The 11,223-nt window shown below is 46.3% G+C and overlaps 1 protein-coding gene across 1 annotated transcript in view; it reads left to right on the top strand.

The window, feature by feature from the left end:
- The first annotated feature begins 5,938 nt into the window (after nucleotides 1–5,938).
- The window catches only part of BLK (BLK proto-oncogene, Src family tyrosine kinase), an 80,802-nt gene continuing 75,517 nt past the window's right edge, over nucleotides 5,939–11,223 (top strand). The window contains exon 1 of the mRNA XM_035269856.3: nucleotides 5,939–6,165. The gene's annotated coding sequence lies outside the window, so the exon portion shown is untranslated. The remainder of the gene's footprint in view (nucleotides 6,166–11,223) is intronic.

The raw sequence follows: 11,223 nt of genomic DNA, 5'->3' as shown, positions 1-11,223 counted from the left end.
CGAACTCCTGACCTTGTGATTGGCCCAGCTTGGCCTCTCAATGTGCTGGTATTACAGACATGAGCCACCACACTCGACCTCCTCTGCTATTCTTTAATTGACTACTTTTATTATTTTATTTTTTAATTTATTTTTGAGATACAGTCTCACACTCTGTCACTCAGGCTGGAGTATGGTAGCACAATCATGGCTCACTGCTACTTCTACCTCCTGGGCTCAAGCTATCTTTCCATCTCAACCACCTGAGTAGCTAGAACCATAGGTGCATGCCACCACACCCGACTAATTTTTGTATTTTTTGTAGAGACAGGGTTTTGCTGTCCTCCCACGTTGGCCTTCCAAAGTGCTGGGATTACAGGTGTGAGTCACTGTGTTTGGCCAATTACTTTTATATTAAAATATTTTTAGTATACCATTTAAATTATTCTGCTTGTTTTTTAACTCTGTTTCTTTGCATCTTTTTTCTTTAGTGGTTGCTCCAGGGACTATAATACACATCTTCAGTTTATCATAATCTACTTTAAATTCATACTGATTTACTTTTTTGGTGAAAAATAAAAACTTTGCACAATTATAGCGTCATTCCTCACCCTCCGTCCTCTGTGCTGTTATTGTCATGTATATTGAATTTATATGTATAATGCCATATGGTGTCATAAACCCACAGTGTGGCATTACAATTTCTGATTTAAACAACTGTGTGTGTTTTTTAAAGTTAAGAGAAGAAAAAGTAATGTATACATATATATTTTGTATTTTAATTATTATATTCTGTATTTTCACTTTACCTACATGCTCACTATTCCAGAGCTCTTTTTTTTTTGTGAACTGGATTACTATCTGATATTATTTTCTTTCATTTTGAAGAACTGCCTTTAATTTTTCTTATAGTATAAGTCCAACAGAACCAAATTCTGTGTTTTGTTTATCTGGAAAAAGATTTATTTTACCTCTATTTTTGAAGGATAGTTTTATCAGATGGTAAATTTGTAGGTGAAAGTCCTTGTTCTTGTTTTTATTATTCTTTCAGCAGTTTAAAAATATCATTCCACCACCTTCCAGTTACCATTGTTTCTGATGAGAAATGCACCACGGATCATGTTGTCTTGAATGCGATGTATCTGTTTCCCTCCCTCTCTCACTGCTTCCAGTCTTACCTCCTTTCTTTGATTTTGGCATTTTGACTATGATGTCTCTTTATGTTTTTTGTTTGTTTGTTTGTTTTGTTTTTTAACTTTGGGTTATTCAGTTTCTTGACTCTCTAAGTTAATGGTATTCACTCACATGGAGAATTTTCAGCTTTTGTTAAAAAAATAATTGTTCTGTGCCTCTTTCTCTTTCATATTTTTTTGGGACTCCTATCACATTTGTGTTTGAACACTTTGTATTTTCTGATAGGTCTTGAAGGGTCTGTTCATTTTCCTTGAATTTTCACTCTCTGTTCTTTGGATTGTGTAACTTCTGCTCTATCTTCAAATGTAAAGATTCTTTCTTCTGCCATCTCAGATCTGCTCTTGAATCCTTGTAGTAAATTTTTGTAATTTTCAGCTGTAGAAATCCCATTTGATTCTTTTTTTGTAATTTCCATTATCTATTGAAACTATCATTGGTTCGTTGTTAACATAAGTTTCTTTAATTCTTTGAACATTTTTCTTTAATTCCTTGAGCATAGCTATAACAAGTGCTTTGAAGCCCTGTCTGAATCTACTGTCTGTTTTGTTTTTTTTGGTTACGCTTTCCTGTTTCATTGCATGTCTAGTAATTTCTGGTTGAAAACTGGACATTGAGTGATTCTAGATTCCATTCACTTTTCTAAAAGTTTAAATTGCAGAATTAATCTCCTCCACAGTGTGCAGCCACTGAAACTATGGTGTAGATTTTATTGTAGCATTTTTTTGTTTTGTTTTTCAGTCTGGCTCTCTAAGGGTGTCCTCTATTCCTACATTATATAATGATGAGACAATTATTTGGATGGAAGTTATGATCAGATACCTTGAATTACTAAGCCTCCCACCCTCTGCTGCCAGAGCTGTGTGTGGCTGGAGAAACACATTCACATGTATAAGTCCTTGTACAAGGTGGGAGGGTGAGATGGGGGTGAGAGTTGAAAAACTACCTGTTGGAGCAACATGGGAAAACCCTGTCTCTTCAAAAAATACAAAACACCAGCTGGGTGTGGTGGCATGTGTCTGTGGTCCCAGCTACTTGGGAGGCTGAGGTAAGAGGATCCCTGGAGCCCAGGAGGTGAAGGCGGTAACAAGATATGATCACACTACTGCACTCCACCTTGGGGGACAGAGTGAGACCCTGTTTCAAAGGAAAAAAAAAAAAAAAACAGACAAACTGCCTATTGGGTACAAGGCCTACAATTTAGGTGACGGGCACACTAAAAGCCCAGACTTCACCACTGTGCAGTATATCCATGTAAGAAACATGCGCTCGTACCCTCTAAATACATAAATAAATTTTAAACCAAACAAATAATTTTTTGCACATCCTCAGGTCTCCCTTGGCTCTCACTTTTTGCTGCCCCCTTTTTTTTTGGTTTCTTCCCCAGTCTGAGATGTGCAGGGAGCCTAGTATCTCAGCCCTCTCATGGCTTGCTTACTTCCAGGTTCCCCTCATCACAGTCCTGGCTGATCTGTCTACCATGAACAAACGCTATAATCCCAAGTCAGTAAAGCTGCAGATTTTTGCTTTCTGATTCTGCAGGACTGATTCCATGAACTTTAACTCACGAAACTACAGGTTCTCATCACCCCATTTCAGGCCAAATCTACCACCTTCTGCTGGTGTAGCTACTGGTTTTCTTTTTATTTATTTTTTAATTTATTTTTGAGATGGAGTCTTGCTCTGTCACCCAAGCTGGAGTGCAGTGGTGCAATCTTGGCTCACTGCAACCTCTGCCTCCAGGGTTTAAGTGATTTTTGTGCCTCAGCCTCCTGCGTAGCTAGGACTACAGGGGCCCACCACCACGCCCAGCTGATTTTTGTATTTTTAGTAGAGATGGAGTTTCACCATGCTGTCCAGGCTGGTCTCGAACTCCTGACCCCAGGTGATCTACCCACCTCAGCCTCCCAGAGTGTTGGGATTACAGGCGTCAGCCACCACGCCTGTCCTAGCTACTGGTTTTCAGTGACAGGCCTTGAACCAAGCCCACTATTCCCATTAGGTAACCTGTGCTTTTCCTCACTCAGGCCAGGGGCTGGGGAGCTTCAGGCAAGATGTCCGCAGACTTGTGGCCATTCTGATGCAGGAGCGGCTTTTTAAGATTAAACCCTTATCAGTTTGTTGTCTGTTTTGGGTCATTTTCCAGTACCCGGAAATTGTTGTTTTTGACAATTTTGTCTAGTTTTATACCTGCTTTTTTTTCAAAAGGAAATTGGCCAGCTTTTTAGACCCTTCCAAGGTGAACCAGTCCAGTCGGATTGGTTTCATGTTTCTTCCACTCCAATACCTATTGCTCACAGCTTTTGATTTGGATCAGAGATGTGCAGATATTAGGATGCCGGCGTCGGCACATGGAAGGAGAGCTGAATTTTGCATAAGTCACCTCGAATGTACAAAAATAAATGGGAGAACCAGCGATGTTGAACGCCGAGCTGGGCGTTTCAGAGCTGGGGTCTAGTCTTAGTCCAGCCTTGAGAAAACTTCTCTGAGGTTTTCTAAAAAGGTATCTAACAAAGGATTCCCCAAGCCTCCCCCAACACGTCTCACGGTTTCCATGTTCTCCCCAGGGTCCTTTCCTGACTTCTCCTCTGCCTTTCTCATGGGCCTGTGACTGCGAGGGTGAAAATGGCTGAAATTAACTTTCACTTCTGCTCAGACATCTGGAACCCATGAGCAAAGTCATTTCCTTGTTTTCTTTCTGAGTGGCTGCTGGAATCCTTTGAGAGAGAGAGATAGTGAGTGAGTGTTGTGTATGTGTGTGTGTGATTATTTTACAACCTCTGTCTGCTGGGGTGGACAGAAAGGTAATGTTTTATCCTGGATCACGTAAGGGCCAGCATACCTCCCTGCAGATTCTCACATCCCCTCTCACTCTAACCTTGGGTAGATGGAAAATGGATTTTCTTTGTAGGAAGTTGGATTTCTTACTCCCCACTATATTGTCTATTCCCTGAAGTCAAGTATATTATAGTTGTCCAAAAGCATCTATTTAGGCCCCACTGACAAAATGTTAGAAGTGGTTCAGGCAACATCACAACATCCTGGTTCAGCAAAAGACTCTGCCCGGGGATCTGTCTCTGAGAGTCTGTAGGAGTCTTAGTCACAAATCATGTTCAAAGCCATCCCTTGGCAGCTTCCCCCAGTGACCCCTGATAGAATTTTGCCCCTGCCTCTGGTCTAGCGCTGTGCCCCATTGAGGACTCAGTGGCTGCACCTACCGTGCTCCACTGCGGCGATCTGCTTACCAGGCCCCTTCCGCAAGCTCCTTAGGCTGAGACCCTCAGAGGAGGATGGAGCGTAGATACATTGGCATCTCCAGCCTCCGGCGGGTGCTTACCACAGAGCAGGTGTTCAGAAAACTGTGCTGCGTTAATTTAATTGAAGTAGGAAGACTGAGTCATCTCATCTCAGATCAGTCACTTGTTAAATCAGAAGCTCACAGAGTTTGGAACTCTTTCGACCTGTGTTTCATGGTCGGGTCCGCGTAGTAGTACCAGGAGGTGAATGTAAGAGTAAATTAACGGGAGCTGCCATGGACCGAGCTGGCCCAGGGTTCTGGACACTGGTCTGAGCCCTTTGCTACCTCGCAGAGAAGATCAGACCCGGGACTTAAAGCAGTCAGCCACATTCACATGAGCTTCCAGGTATTTGGAGTCCAATATGTGCTAAATATGGTAATAGATGCTTATGATGCATGATCCATTTATTCTCACAAAACCCCGGGGAAGTGAAACATTATTTCCACAGTGTCTTAAAACCCCAGAACTCTGTGTTGCTGCTTCTATTGACATGAGCACCTGTCAAAGCTATAACTCACAGCTCAGTATGGTCTTAGTCCACTGCAAGGAAATGAACTCCATGAGGAAACTGAGACTTGGACCGTGCAGTAGAAGCTGGCCTGTCTGCCTCCCACACCCACTGTCAAGGATCCAAGACCACAAAGGGAGAAGAGAGAGCCCACTGAGTGGCTTCCTCTGATAAGCCAGTATCAAAACACCGGTGGAAAGGAACCAGCTGACCGGTGAGCGGCTCACCACGCCTGGTCTGACCAGCAAGACTCTAACATCATCTCAGAAGCCTTCTTGGTCCTGTTGGTCCCTTGACTGCTGTGTCCAGGATGCCACCCACCACTGCAGACACCACTCACCACTTGAGAAGTTGGGATCCTTCTCCCATCGCCTCCATTACTCTTGTTCTCTCCTCCTCTGAGTTTTCATTGCCAACACTGAAGAGATCTAAGTCACTACTGGCTAGGGAACCATAAAACGAGGAATTAGCTTTGACCGAGCACCCATTCTGTGCCCACCGTTCGTGCCCATTCTACCACTTAATGCTGCTTATGTCCTGTGTGCTAGCTATTATTAACATCATTTAAAGACAACACAAAACCAGTGAGGCTGAGAGAACGGCTTCCCTGGTGCACACAGATGGCACACGGCAGAGCCCAAGACCTCTCCCTGAGCTCTGCAGCATCTGTCCACACGGCAGGCAAATTACCTTACAGAGTCAGCGTGGAGGTTTGCTAACCCTGCCGGACTCGGTGCAGGAAAAACACCAGCCGTGCTGTTAAACCAAAACCCCATGAGAAAACTTTCTGGTGACAGAAGGGCATTGAGACCCATGTGGCCCAGGGCCAGGGAAAGGGCAGCTGCTCATGGTCGTTCCTCAGGCGTTTTCATGGAGCTGAGGGACCCCCCCGCACCCCAGTCAAGCCCAGGAAGCCCACAGGAGCTTCAGCAGGAGGGCGGGGCCCCTGCTGCACTTGCTCACTGGGGGGCTGGGGAGGCTCTGATTGCAGACCAGCGGTGCTGCCACCTCTGTCTGCTGCCAGAAAGCCACAAGCCATGAAAACTGATTGAGATGAGAACTCATCTGGGACTGGCATTTGCTTTAGGATGGTGTTGGAAGCAGCTGGTTGACTCTAGAAGTCTGCTCCACTGTAAGGCTGCCAGGATTTGAAGAGCTATGGTGCAACACCACTGAAGCATTGCCAAGGTGAGGCTTCGTCTTCCGGGTTCTCGAGCGTCTGCCTTTAAATTGTACAAACGGTGCTCCAAGGCCTGTCATGGGGACAGCAGGCAGAGATGGTTCAGTGGGTGCTACAGACGGAGGAAGAGGCATGAATAGGATCTCTGCCTCAGCTATGAATCAATTGCCCTGTGGTTTGTGCATTTCCAGTTTTGAGAATTTTTAATTTGTGAAAGTTTATCCATCCAGGGTAGATTCTGCTTTTTGAGCTCTGGAAGTTGGAAAAATCAGTGAATGTGCCACAGAGGAAAGGAGGACTGTGGGCTGTGGAAGGAGAGTTGGGTGGGCACACACAGGCCACCGCTGCACTGTGGGCAAGTCACTTGGCCTCTTGATAGGAGGCGATATCGTTTGTGCAGAGTGTACGGAGGTTAGCGGGACAGGTAGGGAGCGTCTGGCTCGAGGCAAATGACTGGTGGTTGCTTTCATTTTGTTTGTTTCTGAATGAAGTTGTTCCATTTTTCATGTATTCGGGGATGGGGCAACTGAATTGATTTAACAGTGATCTTGGTTAAGAGATCTGCTTCTCCAGGAAACACCAACTGTGAAAAGGAAAGCAGAGCTGATCACGTATTTTGAAAGGATTTGTTTAAATTGTGAGGCTTTGCCAACTTTTCCACTTATCTTGTAATATGGGTAGATGAAGTTCACCCTCATCTACCCACATTACCAAGGAACTAAGGAACCGTGCGTTTGCAGTAGCAGAGAAGAGTTCGCCGTGATATGCGCAGATCCTCCTCCCTCGGGAGAGGGGGACTTAATTCCCCTCACCTTGAGTGAGACCTGGACTAAGGATGTGGAAAGGGAGAAGTGGTTGCTCTGTCGTGGAGAAACCTGCAGATGCCAGCTTCACCCAGCGATCAAGCTTAGCATCTCCAGGGACAAGCTGGGCTGCTATTGTGACCTGCAACAACAGTGCAGTTCTTCCCATCGGCTCATAACCCCAGTCTAATCATGAGACCGTATCAGACACATCCAAACTGGGAAAGATTCCACAACAGATTTCACCTTCAAAAATGTCAAGGTCAGGCCGGGTGCGGTGGTTCATGCCTATAATCCCAGCACTTCGGGAGGCTGAGGCAGGTGGATCATCTAAGGTCAGGAGTTTGAGACCAACATGGAGAAACCCTGTCTCTACTAAAAATACAAAAATTAGCCGGGTGTGGTGGCGCACGCCTATAATCCCAGCTACTCGGGAGGCTGAGGCAGGAGAATTGTTTTTACCGAGGAGGCAGAGGTTGCAGTGAGCTGAGATCGCACCACGGCACTCCAGCCTTGGCACCAAGAGTGAAACTCTGACTTAAAACAAAACAAAAAAAAACAGTCGGGCCAGGCACGGTGGCTCAAGCCTGTAATCCCAGCACTTTGGGAGGCCGAGGCGGGTGGATCACGAGGTTAAGAGATCAAGACCATCCTGGTCAACATGGTGAAACCCCGTCTCTACTAAAAAAAATACAAAAAATTAGCTGGGCATGGTGGTGCGTGCCTATAATCCCAGCTACTCAGGAGGCTGAGGCAGGAGAATTGCCTGAACCCAGGAGGCGGAGGTTGCGGTGAGCCGAGATTGCGCCATTGCACTCCAGCCTGGGTAACAAGAGCGAAACTCCGTCTCAAAAAAAAAAAAACAAAAAACAGTCAAGGTCATGGAAAACAAATAAAGACAGGGTAAGTGCCACAGGTCAGAGGAGACGTGACAGTCAGGACACCCAAACCCAGAGTTTGCATCCTGTATTGAATCCTAGAACAACACTGCAAAGGTCATTAGTGGAAAAATAGATGAAATCTAAACAAGGCCTGGAGTCTCGCTGATATTAGGGTCACAGTTACTCCTTAGTTCTGGCAAAGGTACCATGTTAGGTAAGGTGTTAACATTAGAAGAACCTGTGGAAGGACATATGGAAATTCTCCGGACTATCTTTGTAATTTTTCTCCAAATCTAAAATTATTGCAATATATTTAAAAAAAAAAAAAAAGTAGACTCATTCTTCCTCAGAGCAGAAGTTCCAAATCCTGGGCATTCTTGGGAAAACTGGCATTTGCGGCCTGGTAGTCGCACCCTCTCTTTGAACATTCTGGAATATAGCAGACCTTCTGCCTGTTTGATCATCCGTCATTCTCTTTCCCAGCCCCGACCTTATTCTAGAATAGCTCTGTATTTGCCTCTCTTCATGGTATTTTCGTGGATGGTTTTTGTTGTTGTTGTTCAATGGGTTTTGTAGGAGTTGTTTTTTGTATTTTTTGTTTGTTTGTTTTTCAGGGATGGGGTTTTGCTCTGTTGCCCAGGCTGGAGTACAGTGGCAAGAAATCATAGCTCACTGCAGCACTGACCTCCTGGGCTCAAGTAATCCTTCCACCTCAGCCTTCTGAGTAGCTGAGATCACAGGTATGCTGCTGTGCCTGGCTAATTTTTAAATCTTATTTTTTGAAGAGATGGGTCTTGCTTGTTGCCCAGGCTGGTCTCCAACCCCTGGCTTCAAGCCATCCTCCCACCTTGGCCTCCACAGTGCTGGCATTGCAGGCATGAGCCACTGCGGCTGGGCCAGCATGCATTTTTGAGCCTTTGTTCTGTGTCAGGAGCTGCAGGACTGTCTGCCCAGCCAAGCTCACTGCACAGGTGTAGACTCCTGGTACCCCAAGCACAGGCCCAGCTACCCAGACCTGACTCCTCTCCAGGAAGGAAGCAGAAGGCCAAGAATGGAGGGAGTGAGGACCCGGGCCTCTGGGGGAGTACGGCCTTCCAGCCAGATGGAATCTGCTCTCCTCTGGGCTCAACCAGCCCCTAAGAATCTGGCCGGCCAAGCAGCTGTGAGCTGGGCTGGACAGCCCTTCCTCGAGAGTAAACTGTGGCCTCCAGGGACTCAAAGGGCCAGCTCCTGTTTGAGGACTCTGATCTTGTGTGACCACCAGCGGCCAGCATCCTTGCTTGCAGGGGTCACGTGTGTGGAGTGGTAACAACCAGACAGAGAAACTTGGCCCCGCTTGCAGGCCCAGCAGAACAGGTGAGCCCTGCTCAAAGGTGACGCTGCACCTGATTAGAGAAAAGCTTTTGAAGCAGGCGAGAAGGAAGAAAGAATGATAAAGCCGCAGGAAGAGAGCATGTAGACGGAAATCTCCAGATACTCAGATGGAAATCAATCACACAACTCTTACAGGAAAATCACAGCTAAAAGGTGGTGCCTTTCCTGTCACATCTGTTACCTCACTGCCAGCCTGTATGCAGCGGTGACAGCAGCCCTCACATTTCTGGAATGTTCCGTGACATGCTCCTGCTTGTCTGAATCCCCTTCCCACCTTCCCATGTAGGCAACTCTCAATTGCTCTGACGTCCTGGGCAAGTGCGGATGGGATGTCTCCTCCCAGTCACGGTGCCCAAGCCCATTTGTGTGTCCCCAGCAACCACCTCTTGCTTGAGGCCTGCCAGGCTCTCTGGACCAGAGCTCCTTGAGGTCAGGGACAGGCCCTATATGTGTGCCTTTAGGTCCCAGCACCCAGCAGCACAGTGCCTGGCCTGCTGGGGGTATCTGGTAAAGTGGTTCTTGAGTGAAAGACACAAGGGCAAAACCTTGAATGAAAATTGAGGTTAAGACATGAGGTTGAAAGCTTGAAAGAGGAAAAGCAAAGGTAATTAAATAACCATCCCTAACCATGGTGCCCTCCAGTGTCGTCAGCATGCTGGGGTTTTGACAGGGCCCTTGGAAGAAAGAGAAGAGGCATCTGAGCCCTATGGCACATTCCATTTCCTGTAAGGCAGTGTGGTATAGAGGAAAGCATTAGGGCTTCCTTTCAGCCAGTTCTGCCTGGCTGTGCACCCGCCAGCTGGGAATGTGAAATGGGAGCAGTGGCACCCACCCCAAGCACAGATGTGAGAACTGAACAGAACTAAGGGATGGGGGTCCCAAGCCTAAGACATAGAGGAGGCTCCTCCTTGTCCACTGAGGGGCTTGTGGGTGCCCCTTCATCAAGGCCCTGGTGCTTCCCACATTGCATTTAAGGAAGTTGTCTCGCGGGCCTTCTCATCACCACTTTCTACTGGCCTCTTTGCACACTTTGGTACCTAGGATGTTGAGCCTGGACCTGTGGGGGGCAAACAAGACGCCTGGGATGCAAAACATAGGGAGTCTCCCACAATCAGGTCGTTCAAGTAAAGGGAAGGTTTGTGTATGTGTGAAACACACTGTGCCATGTGGTGTCTATAAGGGCATTCGAGGTTCTGTGCTTAACGGATGGAGTTCTGAGCATTGAGTCCATGGAATCCTGATGAGTTTCCTGGTGCTCTGAGCTCCCTGAACTTCTAAGCAGGTTTTTATGTAGGTGGGTATTTACATCTTTAATGAGATTCCCAAAGGGATCTGTGAACCCCAAAATACTTGGAATCATCCAGTCAAATATTTAGTAAGGATACTTTACTTTTCTCCCTCAGTATGTTGTGGATACGAGGAGGTAGAAAGGACTCGGACATAGAAGTCAGACAAAGCAGCCACCTCTGAGCAGTCCCGTCCTGCAGGGTAATGGTTAGATGGCTGGCCTTGTCAACCAGAGGGCCCCAGTGCAAGGTTCAGCCCTGGCAATGTGACCAAGCCACTGTGGGCCTTCCTGAGATGACAGTAGTTTGACCCCACTGTATACTAGCAGCCTTACCGATCTCAGGTGGGTTAATTATACCCTCTCCGTCTTGTTGCTTTATTCATCGGTAACGTCACAGTACTGTCAGAATTAAATTACAAAGCCCTAACTCTTAGGCGAGTTGAAGCTGAGGAGCATGCATGTTTCTTATCAGCTGCACTCAATTCTCAACGTCAGAACCACCGGGGGTCCTTGTTTTTCAAAAAGACACCTCTTACGTGATAATTTATTTGATTTCCTTTTATGCACAATAATCATTTTGAAGTCTCGAAAAGGAGAGCGTGTTGTTGTTTCTAAAAGAGAAAGTAAATTTAATGAGATTGAGAGACATGAACCTAGACTGTCGCGGGCCACATAACAAGATTTCGGTCAGCGACGGACCGCATATATGATGGTGGTCTC

This window comes from Callithrix jacchus, chromosome 13 (genome assembly GCF_049354715.1).
Source record: "Callithrix jacchus isolate 240 chromosome 13, calJac240_pri, whole genome shotgun sequence".
Classification (NCBI taxonomy): domain Eukaryota; kingdom Metazoa; phylum Chordata; class Mammalia; order Primates; family Cebidae; genus Callithrix; species Callithrix jacchus.
Note: the sequence above shows the minus strand (reverse complement) of the source record. Positions and strands in the feature narration are given on the sequence as shown.